This window comes from Heteronotia binoei, chromosome 1 (assembly GCF_032191835.1).
Source record: "Heteronotia binoei isolate CCM8104 ecotype False Entrance Well chromosome 1, APGP_CSIRO_Hbin_v1, whole genome shotgun sequence".
NCBI classification, from domain to species: Eukaryota; Metazoa; Chordata; class Lepidosauria; order Squamata; family Gekkonidae; genus Heteronotia; species Heteronotia binoei.
In genome coordinates, this window is record NC_083223.1 from 279,252,941 (window position 1) to 279,276,382 (window position 23,442).

The window sequence follows — 23,442 nt, forward strand, 5'->3', positions numbered from 1 at the left end:
TCACAAAGACCTCCACCTAAATTCACAGGATCTTCATTGCTGTCAGATGGCCATCTAGCCTGTTTAAAAACCTCCAAGGAAGGAGAACCCACCACCTCCCGAGGAAGCCTGTTCCACTGAGGAACCGCTCTTAACAGTCATAGAATCCTAGAGCTGGAAGGGACCTCCAGAGTCATCTAGTCCAACCCCCTGCACAATGCAGGAAACTCACAAAGACCTCCCCCTAAATTCAGTGCATCCTCAGTGCTGTCAAACGGCCATCGAGCCTCTGATTAAAACCCTCCAAGGAAGGAGAGCCCCCCACCTCCCGAGGAGGAAGCCTGTTCCAGTGAAGAACCGCTCTTCAGACATAGAATCATAGAGATGGAAGGGAAGGGATTCTATCGCAAGGCCAACGGGAGGGACTGGGAGGCAGCCCAGGAGGAGAGGGAGCCAGGCGGATTCCTTGAGGAAACATGCAGCTTCCTGCTCTCCCAATCACCAGACAGCGGCGCCATGGGATGACGACACCAGGGGGGGCGCTCCACTCCCAACCAATCACCAGCCAGTGCTATGAGATGACGACGGCGGGCAGCGCCGAGCACTGTGGGCTGCTGGGAAAGCGAGGCAGGCAGGCGCAGGCAGCGGTGAATGGGAGGTAAGGGCTGCGGGGCGCGGCTGAGCAGAGCTGATGTGTGGGGCTTCCTTCAGGTAGGCGGGCAAGGCTTGGTGTGGCTGCCCTGCGGCCAGGTGGCGCCCCAGGCAGCCGCCTACTCGGAATCACAGAAAACTAGAGCTGGAAGGGACCTCCAAGGTCATCTAGTCCAACCCCCTGCACAATGCAGGAAACTCACCAATACCTCCCCCTAAATTCCCAGGATCTTCATTGCTGTCAGGTGGCCATCTAGCCTGTTTAAAACCCTCCAAGGAAGGAGACCACCACCTCCCGAGGAAGCCTGTGGAAACTTAGAATTATAGAATCCTAGTGTGGGATGGGACCTCCAGAGTCATCTAGTCCAACCCCCTGCACAAGGCAGTAGACTCAGAAAGACCTCCTCCTAAATTCACAGGATCCTCATTGCCAAATCATTAATGATTTGGAGTTGGGAGTAAGCAGTGAAGTGGCCAAGTTTACAGATGACACTAAATTGCTCAGGGTGGGGAGAACCAGAGAGGATTGTGAGGAACTCCAAAGGGATCTGTTGAGGCTGGGTGAGTGGGCGTCAACGTGGCAGATGAGGTTCATTGTGGCCAAGTGCAAAGTAATGCACATTGGGGCCAAGAATCCCAGCTACAAATACAAGTTGATGGGGTGTGAACTGGCAGAGACTGACCAAGAGAAAGATCTTGGGGTCGTAATAATAGGTAGATAACTCACTGAAAATGTCAAAACAGTGTACGATTGCAATAAAAAAGGCCAGCGCCATGCTGGGAATTATTAGGAAGGGAATTGAAAACAAATCAGCCAGTATCATAATGCCTCTGTATAAATCAATAGTGTGGTCTCATTTGGAATACTGTGTGCAATTCTGGTCACCGCACCTCAAAAGAGATATTATAGCATTGGAAAACGTGCCAAAAAGGGCAACTAGGATTATTACAAGGTTGGAACACTTTCTCTATGAAAGGTTAAAACGCTTGGGATTCTTTAGCTTGGAGAAACGTTGACTGAAGGGTAACATGATAGATGTTTACAAGATTACACATAGGATAGAGAAGGTAGAGAAAGAAGTATGTGGCGGAACCGGCCCGATTCTGCCTTCAGGCCTGGTCCCGTCAGCTCCCTATTGAGTCGCCAACTCCTGGAGGGAGCTATTTCTCCTCCTGCCCCTTGGGCTCGCTGCCACCACCTGCTCAGTCTCAGGGTTCCGATTGAGAGGAACAGGACTCCCAATCCCCCTCTCCGTCTATGAGGCTAGGCCTCCAGGTCCTCTGCCACCCTGCACTTGGGTTTCACAGAGACCTCAGCGCTTCTTTGGGGCACCCCTGGAGGATTGGCACCTTATCCAACTGCATGCCTTCCTCCTTCCCAAAAACAGCGTGGCCTAAAGCGGTCTGGGGATCTAGGTGGTACAGAGATTGACTGCCAGTCTCTCTCTCTCTCGGCTTGGCTTCGCGAACGAAGATTTAAGAAGGGTGCAATAGTCCACGTTTGCTGCAGGCTCGCTGGTGGCTGACAAGACCAATGTGGGACAGGCAGGTCCGGCCACAGCGGCTGCAGGGAAAAGTCTGATTTGGGGTTGGTGCTGTAGCAGTGCGATTCTTCCTCAATCTCCTTTTGTCCTCAAGATCAGCTATGCGTGCGTTCTCAAAGGAAGAGACAGCCTGGTGGATGGTGTGCCTCCATGCTTTGCGATCTGAGGTGCCATCTAGCCTCTGTTTAAAACCCTCCAAGGAAGGAGACCACCACCTCCCGAGGAAGCCTGTGGAAACTTAGAATTATAGAATCCTATAGTTGGAAGGGACCTCCAGAGTCATCTAGTCCAACCCCCTGCACAAGGCAGTAGACTCAGAAAGACCTCCTCCTAAATTCACAGGATCCTCATTGCCAAATCATTAATGATTTGGAGTTGGGAGTAAGCAGTGAAGTGGCCAAGTTTACAGATGACACTAAATTGTTCAGGGTGGGGAGAACCAGAGAGGATTGTGAGGAACTCCAAAGGGATCTGTTGAGGCTGGGTGAGTGGGCGTCAACGTGGCAGATGAGGTTCATTGTGGCCAAGTGCAAAGTAATGCACATTGGGGCCAAGAATCCCAGCTACAAATACAAGTTGATGGGGTGTGAACTGGCAGAGACTGACCAAGAGAAAGATCTTGGGGTCGTAATAATAGGTAGATAATTCACTGAAAATGTCAAAACAGTGTACGATTGCAATAAAAAAGGCCAGCGCCATGCTGGGAATTATTAGGAAGGGAATTGAAAACAAATCAGCCAGTATCATAATGCCTCTGTATAAATCAATAGTGTGGTCTCATTTGGAATACTGTGTGCAATTCTGGTCACCGCACCTCAAAAGAGATATTATAGCATTGGAAAACGTGCCAAAAAGGGCAACTAGGATTATTACAAGGTTGGAACACTTTCTCTATGAAAGGTTAAAACGCTTGGGATTCTTTAGCTTGGAGAAACGTTGACTGAAGGGTAACATGATAGATGTTTACAAGATTACACATAGGATAGAGAAGGTAGAGAAAGAAGTATGTGGCGGAACCGGCCCGATTCTGCCTTCAGGCCCGGTCCCGTCAGCTCCCTATTGAGTCGCCAACTCCTGGAGGGAGCTATTTCTCCTCCTGCCCCTTGGGCTCGCTGCCACCACCTGCTCAGTCTCAGGGTTCTGATTGAGAGGAACAGGACTCCCAATCCCCCTCTCCGTCTATGAGGCTAGGCCTCCAGGTCCTCTGCCACCCTGCACTTGGGTTTCACAGAGACCTCAGCGCTTCTTTGGGGCACCCCTGGAGGATTGGCACCTTATCCAACTGCATGTCTTCCTCCTTCCCAAAAACAGCGTGGCCTAAAGCGGTCTGGGGATCTAGGTGGTACAGAGATTGACTGCCAGTCTCTCTCTCTCTCGGCTTGGCTTCGCGAACGAAGATTTAAGAAGGGTGCAATAGTCCACGTTTGCTGCAGGCTCGCTGGTGGCTGACAAGACCAATGTGGGACAGGCAGGTCCGGCCACAGCGGCTGCAGGGAAAAGTCTGATTTAGGGTTGGTCCTGTAGCAGCGCGATTCTTCCTCAATCTCCTTTTGTCCTCAAGACCAGCTATTCGTGTGTTCTCAAAGGAAGAGACAGCCTGGTGGATGGTGTGCCTCCATGCTTTGCGATCTGAGGCTAGGTCAGACCACTGGTGATGGTTGATGTGACAGGTGCTAAGGGATTTCTTCAAGGAGTCCTTGTACCTCTTCTTTGGTGCCCCTCTATTTCGATGGCCGGTGGAGAGTTCGCCATACAGGGCAATCTTGGGAAGGCGGTGGTTTTCCATCCTAGAAATATGCCCTGCCCAGCGCAGCTGCGTCTTCAACAGCAGTGCCTCGATGCTGGTAACCTCTGCCCGCTTGAGGACTTCAGTGTTGGTCACAAAGTCGCTCCAGTGGATGTTGAGGATGGTGCGAAGGCAGCGCTGATGAAAGCGCTCAAGGAGTCGCAGGTGATGACGGTATAAAACCCACGATTCGGAGCCATAGATGAGGGTTGTCATCACAACCGCTTTGTAAACATTGATCTTTGTGCCTTTTTTCAGATGCTTGTTGCTCCACACTCTTTTGTGCAGTCGGCCAAATACACGGTTTGCCTTTGCCAGCCTGTTGTCAATCTCCTTGTCGATCTTGGCATCTGAGGAGATGATGCACCCCAGATAGCTGAACTGCTGGACTGTCTTCAGAACTGATTCACCCACAGTGATGCAGGGAGGGTGATAATCTTCCTGGGGTGCAGGCTGGTGGAGAACTTCTGTCTTCTTCAGACTAACTTCTAGGCCGAATAGCTTGGCAGCCTCTGCAAAGCAGGACGTCATATGCTGCAGAGCTGATACCGAGTGGGAGACGAGACATCATCAGCAAACAGTAGCTCTCGGATGAGTTTTTCCATTGTCTTGGAGTGTGCCTTTAGTCGCCTCAGGTTGAACAGGCTGCCATCGGTGCGATAGCGGATGTAGACACCATCGTCCTCATCTAGATCTACTGCGGCTCTTTGAAGCATCATGCTAAAGAAGATTGTAAAGAGAGTTGGCGCGAGAACGCAGCCTTGCTTTACACCTGTGCCTATTGGGAAGGGCTCCGAGAGGTCGTTGCAGTGTCTGACTTGGCCTCGCTGGTCTTCGTGTAGCTGGATGATCATGCTGAGGAACCTTGGGGGACATCCTAAATGTTCCAAGATTTGCCACAGGCCTTTCCTGCTAACGGTATCGAAAGCTTTGGTAAGGTCGACAAAAGTCACATACAGACCCTTGTTCTGCTCCCTGCATTTCTCTTGGAGCTGCCTGAGAACAAATACCATGTCGGTGGTGCTCCTGTTAGCTCTGAAGCCGCACTGGCTCTCTGGGAGGAGTTCTTCTGCAATGGTGGGCACCAGTCTGTTCAGGAGTATTCTGGCAAGGATTTTGCCTGCGATGGAGAGCAGGGTTATCCCCCGGTAGTTGGAGCAGTCTGACTTTTCCCCTTTGTTCTTGTATAGGGTGATGATGATTGCATCGCGAAAGTCCTGTGGTAATTTGCCTTGTTCCCAGCAGGTGACAAGTACTTTGTGAAGTGAGCTATGTAGTACTGTGCCCCCATGCTTCCAGATCTCTGGTGGAATTCCATCAACTCCTGCTGCCTTGCCACTTTTCAGTTGCTTGATGGCTTGACTGCCAGTATTTAGAACAGAAAAAACATTTATTTAAAAGAGAAAAATATAGGGGAAGAAAAGCAAAACAAAAACAGTTGCGTTTAAAAGGTTAGCACAGCACAGCACAGCTCAGCAAACAGCATAACAAAGAAAAGTTGATTATAAACGCATCCGGTTGGCCCTGATCTAAACATGCCCTGCCCTTTTTGAATTACTTACTTAGTCTGCCTGCCTGGGGGGCCTCCCCGGCAGGAGCCTCCATTGCTCACCACATGCTCGCTCGAGCGCTGGCTTCCAACTGAGACTCCCTTCCTGCCTAGCACATGGCAAGAACCACAGCACTTCCTGCCTCTCTAGGAGACTTTCCCCCTAGCGTTGTTGGTTTGGCTCTGGAAGGGAGGGGGGGGAGTGAGGGGAAGGCTACAAAGCCGGCTGAATGGATTTACTGATCCCTGCCTTTTTGGGATGAAGCACCAACACTCTCAGATGGCGTTTCTCCACAAAGTACTTTTCTCCCTTTCTCACAATACAAGAACTTGTGGGCATTCAATGAAATTGCTGAAGTACTTCTTCACCAAAGGGTGACTAACACATGGAATTCATTGGCGGCTGCAAGTATAGCTAGCTTCGAGATTGGATAAACATGGAGCAGAGGTCCATCAGTGGCAATTAGCCACAGCGTATTGTTGGAACTCTGTGTCTGGGACAGTTATGCTCTGTATCCTTGGTGATTTTGCGGGAGGGGGCACAGTGGGAGGGCTTCTAGTGTCCTGGTCCCACTGATGGACCTCCTGATGGTGCCTGCTTTTTTTGGTTACTGTGTGACACAGAGTGTTGGACTGGATGGTTCATTGGCCTGATCCAACATGTCTTCTCTTATGTGACACAGAGCGTTGCATTGGAGGGGCCATTGGCCTGATCCAACATGGCTTCTCTTATGTTCTTATGTTGGACTAGATGGGCAATTAGCCTGATCCTACATGGCTTCTCTTATATTCTTATGTGACACAGAGTGTTGGACTGGATGGCCATTGGTCTGATCCAACATGGTTTCTCTTATGTTCTTATGTGACACTGAGTGTTGGACTGGATGGCTATTGGCCTGATCCAACATGTCTTCTCTTATGTTCTTATGTTGGACTAGATGGGCCATTGGACTGATTCTACATGGCGGTTCTTATGTTCTTATGGAACTCCTGATGGCACCTGCTTTTTTTGCCACTGTGTGACACAGAGTGTTGGACTGGATGGGCCATTGGCCAGATCCAACATGGCTTCTCTTATGTTCTTATGTGACACAGAGTGTTGGACTGGATGGGCCATTGGCCTGATCCAACATGGCTTCTCTTATGTGACACAGAGCGTTGCATTGGAGGGGCCATTGGCCTGATCCAACATGGCTTCTCTTATGTTCTTATGTTGGACTAGATGGGCAATTAGCCTGTTCTTATGTTCTTATGGAACTCCTGATGGCACCTGTTTTTTTTTGCCACTGTGTGACACAGAGTGTAGGACTGGATGGGCCATTGGCCTGATCCAACATGGCTTCTCTTATGTTCTTATGAGAGACAGAGTGTTTGACTGGATGGCCATTGGCCTGATCCAACAGGGCTTCTCTTACGTTCTTATGTGACACAGAGTGTTGGACTGGATGGGCCATTGGCCTGATTCAGCAGGGCTTCTCTTATGTTCTTATGTGACACAGAGTGTTGGACTGGATGGGCCATCGGCCTGATCCAACATGGCTTCTCTTATGTTCTCATGTGACACAGAGTGTTGGACTGGAGGGGCCACTGGCCTGATCCAACATGGCTTCTCTTATGTTCTTATGTTGGACTAGATGGGCAATTAGCCTGATCCTACATGGCTTCTCTTATATTCTTATGTGACACAGAATGTTGGACTGGATGGCCATTGGTCTGATCCAACATGGCTTCTCTTATGTTCTTATGTGACACTGAGTGTTGGACTGAATGGCCATTGGCCTGATCCAACATGGTTTCTCTTATGTTCTTATGAGACACAGAGTGTTGGATTGGATGGGCTATTGGCCTGATCCAACATGTCTTCTCTTATGTTCTTATGTTGGACTAGATGGGCCATTGGACTGATTCTACATGGCTGTTCTTATGTTCTTATGGAACTCCTGATGGCACCTGTTTTTTTTGCCACTGTGTGACACAGAGCGTTGGACTGGATGGGCCATTGGCCTGATTCAGCAGGGCTTCTCTTATGTTCTTATGTGACACAGAGTGTTGGACTGGATGGGCCATTGGCCTGATCCAACAGGGCTTCTCTTATGTTCTTATGTGACACAGAGTGTTGGACTGGATGGGCCATCGGCCTGATCCAACATGGCTTCTCTTGTGTTCTCATGTGACACAGAGTGTTGGACTGGATGGGCCATTGGCCTGATCCAACATGGCTTCTCATATGTTCTTATGTGGCACAGAGTGTTGGACTGGATGGGCCATCGGCCTGATCCAACATGACTTCTCTTATGTTCTTCTAGTAGTGACGAAAGCCATGAGGAGTTGGTTTTCAGGCTCCCCAAAATCCAGGATCTAATCAAGTGAACCCCACAATTGAGAAAGGGACCTCCATTGTTTTTGGACGTGTTGTTCTTTTTACCTAACACTTTATATCTATTGAAGTGATACATACAGTGGTTAAGAGGTCACCAGTCCCTGTGGTCGTTTTGGGGTCCAGCTGCCCTTAAGAATTAGCCCCTTGCCAGACTGAACCCATGTAAGGAGTGACTAAGCTTTTATCTTTCTTAGAGCCAAACAGAGATGGCCAACTTCCCCAACGAACCCTGGAGGTATATCTAAAATCGCTTGGTATGTAATATAGCAATATGATATGAAACCTGGTCTGCAAGCCACAGCAAACCCTCTTGAGCTGACCTGCCAAGGCGATTCTCAGGTGCCTTCCTCGTGATAACCTTACAGTCTCTGTCTCTCCTTCCCTCTAGAAAGAAGTCTGTCTTCATAGCCGAGTCACTCAAGGTACCTTTACCTAGTTGGAGGTGACCCAAGAGCAGGCGAAGGAGATGGAAGAGCAGCACCCAGGAGAACATGGAGGTGGCACGATATCGAGCAGAGGCCCCCGTTGCACCCAAGCTGGGAGTGGTGCTGCTGACTTACAGGAAAACACTGTGCCAGTTATGTCTTTCCAGGTCATGCCTATCTCAGACGTGCATTGCCAACGCTTTCGGCAGTTCCTCTACCGTGAGGCGGATGGGCCCCGAGAGGTTTGCAGCCAGCTCCATCGACTCAGGAACCGCTGGCTGAAGCCAGAGAGGCGCTCCAAAAAGGAGATCCTGGACGTGGTGGTCCTGGAGCAGTTCCTCGCCATCCTGCCCCTGGAAGTGCAACGCTGGGTCAGAGAATGTGGGCCAGAGAGCAGCTGCCAGGCGGTGGCCTTGGCTGAAGGCTTCCTGCTGAGTCAGGCCGAGGAGGAGAGGCCGGCAGAGCAGGTGAGGGGTTCCCTCCAGGTATGTCCCCTTCAAATCACATTCCCTGACCTGATCCTGACGTTCCCCTGAGAGATATTTGTCCGCATGGTTTCTTCTTTTGAAAGATATAATACTTGAAAGATATAATATAATAAAGCCCATTTTGGTATCTTACTTTGCCCAAAATGGGCGTTTGAGAGAGAACTTGGCTGGAGGTTTCAGTTGACTTACGAGGAAGCTGCAGGAGCAGCGGAACGCAATCAAAGCCGGGGTTTGCGTGAAGGCTAGAATTTTTCCTTCAGAAGTCAACAAGCAACGGAGGGACTCCTGTGGAACTTTATTATTGAGTCTTAGTACTCAGTTTGGAAAACTCAGAGACTGTGTGGGGTCCTCCTTGGAATATTGTTTTGAGACTTTTGTTTGTTGTCTATTTATACTGTATGAATGTATGTCCACTGTTGTAGGCTGTTCATTTCATGATAATAGAATTTTGTATACACCAGTCAAGAGTGTTTGTTTTTGCACAATATTTTGTATTTTTGTATTTTACATATTGTGCTGCCACTATTCTTTTGTTGTGTCATTATCTCCCAGCAGACCTTTTTCCAACTCAGTTTGATCTTTGCTTATTCCTTCATTTTTAACATCATTTTCCACCAAGCTCTTAATTTGTTGCATTTGAAACCAGTCAAACTTGTTATTCAGCTCTTCGGACGTTTTTAATTCCGTCTTATCACCTTGTATTTTTAACAGTTGGCTATCGCGAAGCCAAGCCGAGAGAGAGATATGATAGCCACTTTTCTTCACCCGTCTCCGCAGATATTTTTATTACTTCTGTTGGCACAATCCATAACGGCTTCCTCTCATCTCCATATTTTTTGTATTTCATCCACGTATTTAACAGATTTCTTCTTATATAGTGATGAAAGAAAAAGCCATCCATTTTATTCTTTCCATAGTACATATATGCATGCCAACCAAATAAGTTTCCATGACCTTCCAATATTAAAAGTTTCCTATTCAATAACGTCACCCATTCTTTTATCCGCACTAGACATACTGCTTCGTGGGATAGCTTTAAGTCTGGTAGTTGGAATCCTCCTCTTTCTTTTGCATCTGTTAAAATTTTCATTTTGATTCTTGGTTTCTTCCCAGCCCAAACAAAATCTGAAATCTTCTTTTGCCACTTTCTAAATTGTTTATTGTCCTTCACTATCGGAATTGTTTGAAATAAATACATAATTCTTGGTAGTACATTTATTTTAATTGCAGCTATTCTACCCAACAATGATAGATTGAGCTTGTTCCATTTTAGCATATCTTCGTCTATTTTGCGCCATAACTTTTCATAATTATCTTTGTAGAGATCAGTGTTTTTCATTGTAGTGTCCACACCCAGATATTTTACTTTAGAAGTGACTTCACACTCTTAGTCTTTGCAGTTCATTTTGTTTCTTCACTTGCATATTTTTACATAAAATTTTCAATTTTTCTTTATTAATGTAAAAACCCGCCAGTTCTCCATATTCTTGTATCTTACATAATAACAATGGTGTTACTTGTATAGGGTTTTCATTTATAAACATTACATCATCTGCAAATGCTCTGTGTTTATAAGTAAAGCCCTTCATCCTCAGTCCTTTCTATTTGTTTATCTTCCTGAATTTGCATCAGCAAAATTTCCAAAGTCATTATAAACAATAATGGAGATAGGGGGCAACCTTGTCTTGTGCCTTTACTAATTACCATAGTCTCTGTTAAATCCACATTTATACAAAGTCTTGCACACTGTTCAGTATACACTGCTTTCACCATTTTTATTAAACTTTCCCCCAATCTCAATTTTTCCATTACCGCAAACATAAAGTCCCAATTCAAGTTGTCAAAGGCTTTCTTTGCGTCCGCAAAGAACAATGCAACTTCTTTTTCTGGATGTCTCTCATAATATTCTACAATGTTTACAACAGTTCTGATATTGTCTCTAATTTGTCTCCTGGGAAGAAATCCTGCTTGTTCTTCTTTGATAAAGTTCATCAGATATTTTTTTTAGTCGTTCTGCTAGTATTCTTGTATATATTTTGTAATCATTATTTAATAATGAAATTGTTCTATAGTTTTTAACATTTGTGACATCTCTATCTTCTTTTGGAATCAGTGAAATTACTGCTTCCTTCCATGTATTTGGTATTGTTCCCTCCATTCTTATAGTATTCATCAGTTTTTGAAGTTTCGGTATCAACACTTCCTTGAAGACTTTATAGAACTTAGCAGTATATCCATCTGGGCCGGGAGATTTTCCCAGCTTCATTGAATTAATAGCTGCTTCAATTTCTATTTTTTCTGTTGGTTCATTCAAGACTTTTTCCATATTCTATAATAATAATAATAATAAAATTTTAATTATATCCCGCCCTCCCCTGCAGGGCAGGCTCAGGGCGGCTAACAACAATTCATAGGCACACAGTACAATAGATATAAAACTTTAAATTAAACATTAATTAAAAACCAGTCGATACTTAATTAAAACTTAACTTAATCTGACAGTAACAATGATGTTCCTGACGCTATTACTGTCAGTTTACATAATAAACAGAACCCTAAAGAGAACCATATTGGCGGTTTCCTTTATTAAACAACCATGCATCAGCAGTCCGTGATCGCCAGCTTGAAAAGGGTGGTCTTGCAGGCCCTGCGGAACTGATCAAGGCTCCGCAGGGCCCGCACCTCCTCTGGGAGCTGATTCCATAGGCATGGGGCCGCGATGGAAAAGGCCTGTGCACGGGTGTTCTGAAGTTTAACCTCTTTTGGCCCAGGGATGGTCAGTTTGTTTTTCCCTGCTGACCTCAGCGCTCTCTGGGGCTCATACGGGGAGAGACGGTCCCTCAGGTAGGCCGGTCCTCGGCCATATAGGGCTTTAAAGGTGATGACCAGCACTTTGTACTGGACCCGGTACATAATTGGCAGCCAGTGCAGTCCGCGTAGCCCCGGCTGTATATGCTCCCACTTCGGGAGACCTAGCAACAGCCTGGCCGCCGCGTTCTGCACTAGCTGCAACCTCCGGGTTCGGCACAAAGGCAGCCCCATGTAGAGGGCATTACAGTAGTCCAATCTTGAGGTGACCGTCACATGGATCACTGTTGCTAGGTCCCGACACTCTAGGAAAGGGGCCAACTGCCTCGCCCGCCTCAGTTGGAAGAATGCTGACTTGGCAGTGGCTGCTATCTGGGCCTCCATTGATAATGAAGGCTCCAGTAAAACACCCAAGCTCTTTACCTGGTGCGCTGGTCTCAATGGCGCACCGTCGAAGGCCGGGAGAGATATTTCCTTCCCCAGAGCGCTGCGACCCACACAAAGGGCCTCTGTCTTCGTCGGGTTCAGCTTCAGCCCACTCAGCCTAAGCCACGTTGCACCAGCCTGTAAAGCCTGATCCAGATTCCCTGGGACGGAGTCGGGGCGGCCGTCCATTAGCAGATAGAGCTGGGTGCCATCTGCATATTGATGGCAACCCAGCCCAAACCTCCGGGCAATCTGGGCAAGGGGGCGCATATAGATGTTAAATAACATCGGGGAGAGAACTGTTCCCTGAGGCACCCCAATCGCCACCCTTTGTCCCCGACCCATGAGGAAGGAGGAAAGCCATTGTAAGGCCAACCCCCTAACCCCTATGTCGGCGAGGCGGCGGGTCAGTAGCTGATGGTCAACTGTATAAAATGCCGCCGACAGGTCTAGTAGCATCAGCACTGCAACGCCACCTCGATCCAGTTGCTGGTGGAGGTCATCTACCAAGGCGACCAGGGCCATCTCCGTCCCATGGCCCGGCCGGAAACCAGACTGGCACGGGTCTAGGACGGAAGCGTCATCCAGAAACCTCTGTAGCTGCAACGCCACTGCCCTCTCAATAATTTTACCTAAAAATGGTAAATTAGACACCGGTCGGTAATTTGCCAATTTGGCCGGGTCTGCTGTACATTTTTTCAGGAGGGGGCGGACCAAGGCCTCTTTCAGAGGTGTTGGAAAACGCCCCTCTAAGAGGGATCTATTTATGATGTCCCGTAGAGGACATCTAAGCTCCCTCTGGCAAGATTTAATCAGCCAAGAGGGGCAGGGGTCCAAATCGCATGTTGTTGGGCGAGCAGCAGAGAGGATTCCGTCGACTTCCTCCAGGTTGAGTGGGTCGAAGTGACCCAGCACTAAATCCGAAGACAGGCGCGGAGCCTCAATTTCACTTACTGTATCTAATGTGATAGGCGGGTCTTGGCGGAGTGACGAGATTTTATCTGCAAAATATTTCGCAAATGCCTCGCAGCCTATCTCTAATTCTCTAACATTTGGTTTGTGGCAATGTTGTAAGATCTCCAATTATTCTAAACAATTGTGCTGGGTACGAGTTTGCAGATGCAATCTTGGTTGCAAAGTAATTCTCTGTTAGGGGAGTTATTTTTAGCCTTTGTAGATATATTACCATCTTTTCTTTGTTTACTTTAAATCCAGAAATTTAGCAATGATATTTGTTACATATTCCTTTAAGTCATTTTGTTCATTTTCAGGTACTCCTCTCAGACGTATCTGGTTTTCCATCAGTTTGCAGTCATGCATAATTACTTTTTCTTGTACTTCTTTTAAGGTGGAATCTTGTTCTTTCATTTTCCCTTCCACTTCTTGCATTTTCTTTGATGTTGCCACAGTCTCATTTCTAAGATCCTCAATTTCTTTCTTCAAAGCTCTTGTACATGTTTCAATATCTTTCTTTATTTCCTTCTTGGAGGCAGCTATTAGTTCTTTCATACATTTTTTCCAATTAGGCAGCCCTAGTACGTGCTGGTTTTGAGTCTGGAGGACGCTTCCACCTTGGACCCATGCCAGTCCGGCTTTCGCCCGGGCCATGGGACGGAAACAGTCTTGGTCGCCCTCATAGATGACCTCCGGCGGCAACTGGATCGGGGTGGCTCGGCAGTATTGCTGCTGCTCGACCTGTCGGCGGCGTTCGACATCGTCGACCACCGGCTGCTGGCCTGCCGCCTCGCCGACGCAGGAATTCGGGGGCTAGCCTTACAGTGGCTCTCCTCCTTCCTCGAAAATCGGGGACAAAGGGTGGCAGTTGGAGGGAAGCTGTCTCAGAGACACCCTCTGCACTGTGGGGTGCCTCAGGGAGCAGTTCTCTCCCCGATATTGTTTAACATCTTTATGCGCCCCCTTGCCCAGATTGCGCGGAGGTATGGGCTCGGTTGTCATCAGTACGCTGATGACACCCAGCTCTATCTATTGATGGAAGGCCGGACTGGCGATGTCCCTATAAATTTGGACCGGGCGTTACAGGCCGTGGCTGACTGGCTCAGGCTGAGTGGGCTGAAGCTGAATCCAACGAAGACTGAGGTCCTTTGCGTGGGCCGGGACGGACCGGAAGGGGAGATCATTCTGCCGGCTTTTGACGGTGCGCCACTGATACCAGTGCGCAGGGTCAAGAGCTTGGGGGTGCTACTGGAATCCTCGCTATCAATGGAGGCCCAGATAGCCGCCACCGCAAGATCCGCCTTCTTTCATCTTAAAAGGGCGAGGCAGTTGGCTCCCTTCTTGGAACGCGACGACCTAGCAACTGTGATCCACGCAACGGTCACCTCAAGATTAGACTACTGCAATGCCCTCTACATGGGGCTGCCCTTGTGTCGAACGCGGAGACTCCAGGTAGTGCAGAATGCGGCGGCCAGGCTGCTAGCGGGACTACCTAGATGGGAACACGTGCAGCCTGTGCTGCGGGATCTGCATTGGCTGCCGGTTGTCTACCGTGTTCGCTATAAGGTGCTGGTTATCACCTTTAAAGCCCTATATGGCCGAGGACCTGCCTACCTACGGGACCGCCTCTCCCCATATATTCCCCAGAGAGCACTAAGATCCAGCTCCCAAAACCTTCTACAAATCCCTGGGCCAAAAGAGGCCAGACTTAAGATAACCCGGGAGCAAGCCTTTTCACTAATGGCCCCTCGTTGGTGGAACCAACTCCCAGAGATGGTGCGAGCCCTGCGGGATCTGAATCAGTTCCGCAGGGCTTGCAAAACCCATCTTTTTCAGCTCTCATTTGGAACAGGACCTGACCAAACTGACTAACTATCGTAATTTTAGCCACTTTATGTTGAAATTGGAACTGATGTATGACAATATGTAAACTATGACCGACAGAAATATAGCACCTATTTCTACCTACTTTATATTTTTATATCTTTTAATCTCCTATTCTCTTATTTTTATATTTTTAAACTTTATTAATTCATGTAATTGTATTATTTAAACCATTGCTGTCTATTTTAACCGAATCATGCTTGTCATGTCTGTGAGCCGCCCTGAGCCCGCCTTCTGGTGGGGGAGGGCGGGATATAAAAATAAAATTTGCTTTGCTTTGCATTTGCTATACCAAAAAAGTTGATCTAGGTATCAGGTTTTGAAGAGCAAGGCTTGCTCTCTTCAGTGAGCCCTAAATCGCCAGTTCTGGAGCTTCCTACATTGAGATATTAATTTTAAACATTTTTATTCTGTCCAAGATGGCGCCCACGGTTTTTCTGCCCCCCTTTTAAAAAAATCTTCTACTTTCTTCTAGGGGCTACTAAGATTATTTTCATCAATATTGATCAATAATGTCCACCTTGCAATGACCAATTTTGCTGGCTCCACAAATTTTTAACGTCCCAAATATTTTTAATTAATTCTTAAACTTTGACCTTCTTCTAATGGCCACCGATGTTTTAATATGATTTTCCAGTCCTAGAGTAGGCTGGCTGACTCCACTTTTCCCTTCTTTCGATGGTTACTTCCTGTTTTGCTAGCCGCCAAGTCCCATTCTCTATGGTTAGGAAGTCTCGTGATACTTTATAACGTCATTTCCTGTTGTGTCTGCTTCAATAACAACTCTGTGACAATGGTATTTCTCCTCCAAAACCGCAAGTATTCAAAACATTAATTACTTTTTTCCCATTTCTAGCACTGTCCTTTAACATTTAAAGTTCTCAATTTCACCCCTCCTCTTCTTTATATAAACTTAATATACTCCGCTTGCCACCTTCTATTTTTTCTCATATAATTCTTATTTTAGTCCCAGAATGATAGACAGCAATCTGTACCTTCTACTGTAGTTATCTAAATAGGCACTGTCCTTGTAACGATTCAGATGTTGAGTAAAACAAATAAGGTTTGGATTCCGGAGAGTTTAAATTGAATGACTCTGAAGACCCTCTGTAGATGTTGAAATGCAACCCGTTACCGGAGATCCTTCAAAGCTTCAAAGAAGCCCCCTTAGGAACTTCTTTTCAGCCAAACTAAATCTCCTCAGAGTTTCCTGAGCATGTCTTGGACTATTCTCTGACTGAGAAAAGTAGGCAGTAGGCATTGATTTGCCTTTTCTACCCCAAACAGAGGTCTCAGGCTGCTCCCCTTGTGAGAAGCAGTTCAGCTCTCCATTTTCCAACCCCTGGAAGTCCTAGTTTTTTGTCTCGTTAAATAATTCCTTGAGCACTCTCTTTGAAGGACTTTTGTTTTTTAGAGTGGACTTGTTTAACGAGATGTGGATTGAGTAACCTGCTTCTGGAAACAAAGGACCTGAACGTTTTGTATTGATGGAGTCATTGCATATAGTTTCATATTTGTTGTTCTTTAGTCGCAGTCGAGTCCGACTCTTTGCGACCCCATGGACAAAGTCATGCCAGGCCCTCCTGTCTTCTACCATCCTCCAAAGTCTGCTACTTTCATATTTACTGTTGTATAAAACATATAAAGTCCACTGTGATATAAGGTATTGAATTGTATGAGGAGTACATTTTCCTTTGTTCTATATAGCTGAGTACGGGAGTGGGGTGGGAAACGTTGCTCACTCTCTTTTCCATTCCATCTCTTTCCGTTCTTCCTGGCTGCTGCTCCAGGTGCGGGGACCATCCGTGGAGAGAGACGCAGCATTCTCCGAGGCGGAAGAAGCTTCCCTGGAGCGAGAGCAGAGGGCGCAGACTCAGCAGGGTGCCCAAGATGCCCTCTCCTGTGGTAAGGTCCCATTTTGCCTGCATGCGGTTGGGGGGCCCTGTGAATGGGATGGGTAGAGAGTTCAGGACAGGAAAAGAATTAAATACTTCTTCACATAACAAACAGCACTCAATGCCTACGACCTGCAATTCTTATTTAATTATATTTCCAATCTTGTAATTAATACATACAAAAAAGAGCAATTTAGATACAAAAAGAAAGGAAAACAAAGGATCCTATACCACACAATTACTTACAAGAAGAGATGAATTGTGGTTTAAAACCCGCCACCCAAATTTAATATCCATCATTATCTACATACATTTAACAAAGAACTATAAATCATAATAAATAACGTTCAGTTTTTATCCAACCACTTATATACTTTCTCCCATTTCTCTTTCGCTTCGCAACGTGGCACCCCTTTAACCAAATTGGCTAAAATGTCCATTTCAGCAACTTGAAGAATTTTCTGAACTACATCTTCCTTTTGTGGGACTACCGTTAACCTCCAAAATTTAGCAAATAAAATTCTTGCCGCAGTCAAAATATATACAGTGATATATTCATCTTCGCGCGGGACAACCCCTCTAACAAACGAGAGTAACATAGTTTTTGGCTTAAAAACAATATTTACCTTAAGTATTTCTTTTAACATTCTATGAATTACTACCCAATATCTCTTTATTATATGACACGTCCACCATATATGATAAAAGGATCCTATCATCATTTCACATTTCCAGCATTTGGGGGATATAGACTGATTAATCTTATTTAGATGAACCGGGGTAAAATACCATCTGTGAAAAAGCTTTAAAAAGTTTTCTCTGAAGATAACAGGCTTTATAATCTTATAGTTATTTTTCCACAATGATTCCCATTGTTCCAACGTTATATTTATCTTCAAATTTTTAGACCATTTTAACATAGTTTCTTTAACCACTTCCTCCTCAAGCTTAATTTGCATCATATAATTATAAACCTTCTTAATAGCTTTTTTCCTGTCTTGTGGCTATTATTATGTCAAAATCAAAATTCTCTTTAGTAAAGCCTGACACTTTATCTTTATTATACTTTGATAATATTTGCGTCATTACCCACCAGTACATTATAACTCCCCTCGCTTCCAAATCTTCCTTCTTTCTAATTTTGCTATTTTCATCCAATAACTCTACATATCTGATCACCCTTCTGGAAAGCCATAATTGAGGCAAGATTGATGCTTCTGCTGGAGATAGCCACCTAGGCGTTTTGTCATATATTTTTCTCTTACATAAGAGAACATAAGAGAAGCCATGTTGGATCAGGCCAACGGCCCATCAAGTCCAACACTCTGTGTCACACAGTGGCAAAAAATGTTATATACACACATACACTGTGGCTAATAGCCACTGATGGACCTGTGCTCCATACACTGTGGCTAATAGCCACTGATGGACCTGTGCTCCATATTTTTATCTAAACCCCTCTTGAAGGTGGCTATACTTGTGGCCGCCACCACCTCCTGTGGCAGTGAATTCCACATGTTAATCACCCTTTGGGTGAAGAAGTACTTCCTTTTATCCGTCTTAACCTGTCTGCTCAGCAATTTCATCGAATGCCCACGAGTTCTTGTATTGTGAGAAAGGGAGAAAAGTACTTCTTTCTCTACTTTCTCCATTCCATGCATTATCTTGTAAACCTCTATCATGTCACCCCGCAGTCGACGTTTCTCCAAGCTAAAGAGTCCCAAGCGTTTCAACCTTTCTTCATAGGGAAAGTGCTCCAGCCCTTTAATCATTCTAGTTGCCCTTCTCTGCACCTTCTCTAAAGCTATAATATCCTTTTTGAGGTGCGGCGACCAGAACTGCACACAGTACTCCAAATGAGACCGCACCATCGATTTATACAGGGGCATTATGATACTGGCTGATTTGTTTTCAATTCCCTTCCTAATAATTCCCAGCATGGCATTGGCCTTTTTTATTGCAAACGCACACTGTCTTGACACTTTCAGTGAGTTATCTATCATGACCCCAAGATCTCTCTCTTGATCAGTCTCTGCCAGTTCACACCCCATCAACTTGTATTTGTAGCTGGGATTCTTAGCCCCAATGTGCATTACTTTGCACTTGGCCACATTGAACCGCATCTGCCACGTTGACGCCCACTCACGCAGCCTCAACAGATCCCTTTGGAGTTCCTCACAATCCTCTCTGGTTCTCACCACCCTGAACAATTTAGTGTCATCCGCAAACTTGGCCACTTCACTGCTCACTCCGAACTCTAAATCATTTATGAACAAGTTAAAAAGCATGGGACCCAGTACCGAGCCCTGCGGCACCCCACTGCTTACCGTCCTCCACTGCGAAGACTGCCCATTTATACTCACTCTCTGCTTCCTATTACTCAGCCAGTTTTTGATCCACAAGAGGACCTGTCCTTTTACTCCATGATTCTCAAGCTTTCTAAGGAGCCTTTGATGAGGAACTTTATCAAAAGCTTTCTGGAAGTCAAGGTAAACAACATCTATCGGGTCTCCTTTGTCCACATGTTTGTTCACCCCCTCAAAGAAATGCAACAGGTTAGTGAGGCAAGATCTTCCCTTGCAGAACCCATGCTGAGTCTTCCTCAATAACCCGTGTTCATCAATGTGCCTACTCATTCTGTCCTTGATAATGGTTTCTACCAACTTTCCCGGTATTGAAGTCAGACTGACTGGCCTGTAGTTTCCCGGATCTCCTCTGGAACCTTTTTTAAAGATGGGGGTGACATTTGCTACCTTCCAGTCCTCAGGAATGGAGGCAGATTTCAATGAAAGATTACAGATTTTTGTTAGAAGATCCACAAGTTCAACTTTGAGTTCCTTCAGAACTCTCGGAGTTCCTTCCTGTTTGGCTGGAAGACAGTCTGCAGCTCCCTAACAGAGGGGGATTTTATTGTCACTGTTCAGGGTATTAAAGACCCCTGATAAGGTCTATGCTCATTAACCCTAGGCAAGGGTTAACCCAAGACGACTTATCTTCCTTTAATGCTGTTGATATCGAACTGGAGCAGTCAGGGAGCTGACTCCTTCATTTCTTGATGTCCGGCAATGGAATGTCAACCATCGTCTGCAGTGACTCTAAAGTGACTTCGGTCACTTAAGGCTGTCGGAATCCAAGCACGCTAGAAGGACTGATTTTAATTGCAAGAAAATAGCAGCCGGGGGAGTTGAGAACATCTAAAAGGTAGACTCATCATTCTTATCTTCACTCTGAGAGACTTTGAATATAGTTTAAACACTGAGTGGATTAATAACAGACGAAGGCAAAGCATAATTGAATGGAAAAAAAACTTTTACCTTGTTAAGCTGAGCTCTGTGGCTTTGGATGTGAACAACAGCAAAAAAAAAAAAAAAAACCTTTCAAGATAAGAGTGAAAGTTGGCAATGGGAGGCTGGTGACGCAGAAGAAAGAAAAGAGAGTTGCCGTGTATATATGCCCATAAACTGCAGAACCTAGAATGAACTGAGCTGAGTGGGGGCACAGCAGGAAAAGAATTCAGCTTGGGAAAACTGAACGCCGTAAAAACAATTGCCTTCAAAGATATTTTGGAGAAAGGACATATTGTTGTGAATTTTTGTGGTTGCGGTTTCTTCATGCAGCTCAAAAAACTGCGAGATTAGACACGAGATCAGTCTAAGCTGTGACAGGAAGTGAAACTAAAAGGGGCTGGACAATAAATCAGAGCCTATAAGGACAACAAGAGCTGTGACATCCGACCTTTGAACTAGGAAGGAATTGAGTCCAAGACTCAGATCAAGAAAGACGAAGAGAGACCTCTCTAGGCTGGAACTGTACCATAGAGAAATAACGATTGCCATTTTAAAAGGGAGAAAAACTGTCAAAATTGTTAAAATTCAATATCTTTGCTCAGGAAGAAGGGAGAAAAACGAAACTAGTCTCATCTGAAAGAACTGGCTCTAAGCTATTGGATTGGATGCTAAATTTTATGTGGGGATTTTTTTAAGGTTTGGTGATTTTTTATATGTCAGTAGAAAGAACAACACGTGCAAGAGCCCAATCATTTGACAAGATGCAGGCTCAATTTGACGCTCTGGAGGCAAAAATGTTAAAAGCTATGGACAAATTGCATTTGGCAATAAAAAAAGATATTAAAAAAGAAGTTGGAGACCTTAAGAAGAAGATAGAGAATTTTAAGGAAGAGACTCAAAATAAAGTGAAAGAGGTAGAGATGAAAGTGGATACACAGGCCTCTGCCTTGCTAAAAATTCAAGAAAAGGTCATAATACACGACTGTAAGTTGCTGGAGTCACAAGTGCGTCTAAGAGGGGTACCTGAAAAAGAAGACACAGACTTAAAAGGCTATATGGTGGATATCATCACTGAGTACATAGAAGAAGACCCTGACAGATTTAAGAGTAGGTTGGAGGGTGCCTACAGAGTCAACTCAGTTTATGCGAAAAATAAAGGTCTGCCAAGAGACATCGTCATAAGATTAAGATCAAAAGAAGTGGCAGAGAAAATTTTGAGGAAAGGGTACCAAAAAGCCTGGGCAATAGAAGGGAGCAGAGTTAAAATAATGAAAGAGCTACCAAGAGAAGTGATCAGCGATAGGAAAAAGTACAAGAAGTTAACCGATCAGTTGCATGCAGAGGGCACAAGATATAGATGGATAATACCAGAGGGTCTTGGATTTGAACAAAATGGCAAAAGGATTACAATAAGAAGCGAACAAGAGATGCATAGCTTTTTTGAAGAAAATAAAGAACCAACATCATAATGGAGTACAAATTACTATCTTGGAATATAAATGGACTAAATTCACCACAGAAAAGAAGGAGAACATTTCATTGGATTAAAAAGCAAAAATGTAATATAATTTGTTTACAGGAAGTTCATATACAACGCAAGGACAGTAAATTTTTGTGGAATAGAAATTTGGGGTTGGAATTTTTTTCACTAGCAGAGCAAAAGAAAAGAGGGGTGGTTTTTTACATTAAAGAACAACTTGACCCAAAATTAATCTTTAAAGACAAAGAAGGAAGATACATTGCTGTTGAGGTGACGATAGAGGCGAAAAAAACGTTACTACTAGGACTCTATGCACCCAATGGAGCGAAAGACAAATTCTTTAAAGACATAAATAGACAAATGGACGAAGAGACTTATGACCAGGTATTGATGATGGGTGATTTTAATGGGACAATACAAAATAACCTTGACAGATCAAGTCCAAAGAAGAATGATAAAGAAAGGAAGCTGCCCAATTCTTTCTTTGAGTTGATTAAACAGGAAAATCTAGAAGACATTTGGAGAAAGTTCAACCCTGAGGTAAGAGACTATACATTTTTCTCAGCAAGGCATAATTCTTTTTCCAGAATTGACATGTTGTGGGGTTCCCAAGGCTTGGGCCTCATAACAAAAAAAATTGAGATTCTTCCAAAGGTTTGGGCGGACCATAATCCAATATGCTGGTCAACAAAATTGCAAAGAAAATCAAGAAGATGGAGAATTAATGAGGATTTACTACAAAATAAAGACACTGTATCATTCTTAGAAAAGGAGACTGCAGCATTCTTCCAAATAAATGAAACGGATGATATGGAATATCCAACAGTATGGGACACTTATAAAGCAGTAATGAGGGGTATATTAATTACATTGAATAATAAAGACAAAAGAGCAAGAGAAGAAAGGCTGTCAGCACTGCAAAATGAAATAGATAAAAAAGAAAAGGACTTAAAAAAAAGACCAGGGAAGAAAAAATTAATAAAAGAAATTACGATATTACAATCCCAAGTTAAACATTTGCTGAATAAAGAATTAGAATGGAATTTAAAAAATTTGAAACAGAAATCGTTTGAAAGTGCAAACAAACCTGGTAAATACCTGGCCTGGCAATTAAAAAAAAGGAAAGAAAATAAGACTATAAATAAAATCATGGCAAATGGGAAAACAGTAGTGGATCAAGAAGGAATTAAAAGAGAATTCTTTAAATACTATGCAAATTTATTCAAGGGTGTGAATGTAAGTAAAGAAAAAGTGGAAGAGTATCTACGAAACATTCAGGTGGCACCTTTGACGGAACATATGAAAAAGATATTAAATGACCCAATAGAGAAAATTGAAATAGAAGCAGCAATAAAAGCAATGTAAGAGGGTAAAGCTCCAGGGCCAGATGGATTCACGTCAAAATTTTACAAATCTCTCAAGGATGAATTAACACCCAAACTGTTGAAGTTGTTAAACACGATAAGAGAAGAAGGGAAAATCCCAAAGACCTGGAGGGAAGCTGTAATCTCTCTGATTCCTAAGGAAGATAAAGATAGCACAAACGTAAAAAATTATAGACCAATCTCATTGTTGAATAATGACTATAAGATCTATACAAGAATTTTAGCAGAGCGACTGAAACAATACCTGACCAACTTTATAAACAAAGACCAAGCGGGATTTCTTCCTAAAAGACAAATAAGGGACAATGTAAGAGCTGTTATTAATGTTGTGGAATACTATGAAAAGCATCCGGAAAAAGAAGTGGCCTTATTTTTTGTTGACGCAGAGAAAGCCTTCGACAACTTAAATTGGGACTTTATGTTTGCGGTAATGGAAAAAATTAATTTAGGGGAACAATTTATAAAAATGACAAGAGCAATATATACAGATCAGCATGCAAAATTGTGTATAAATGCAGACC

The 23,442-nt window shown here is 44.6% G+C and overlaps 1 pseudogene; it reads left to right on the forward strand.

Annotated features, from left to right (window-relative positions):
• Positions 1–500: 500 nt before the first annotated feature.
• The window catches only part of LOC132586267 (zinc finger protein 420-like), a 33,376-nt pseudogene continuing 10,434 nt past the window's right edge, over positions 501–23,442 (forward strand).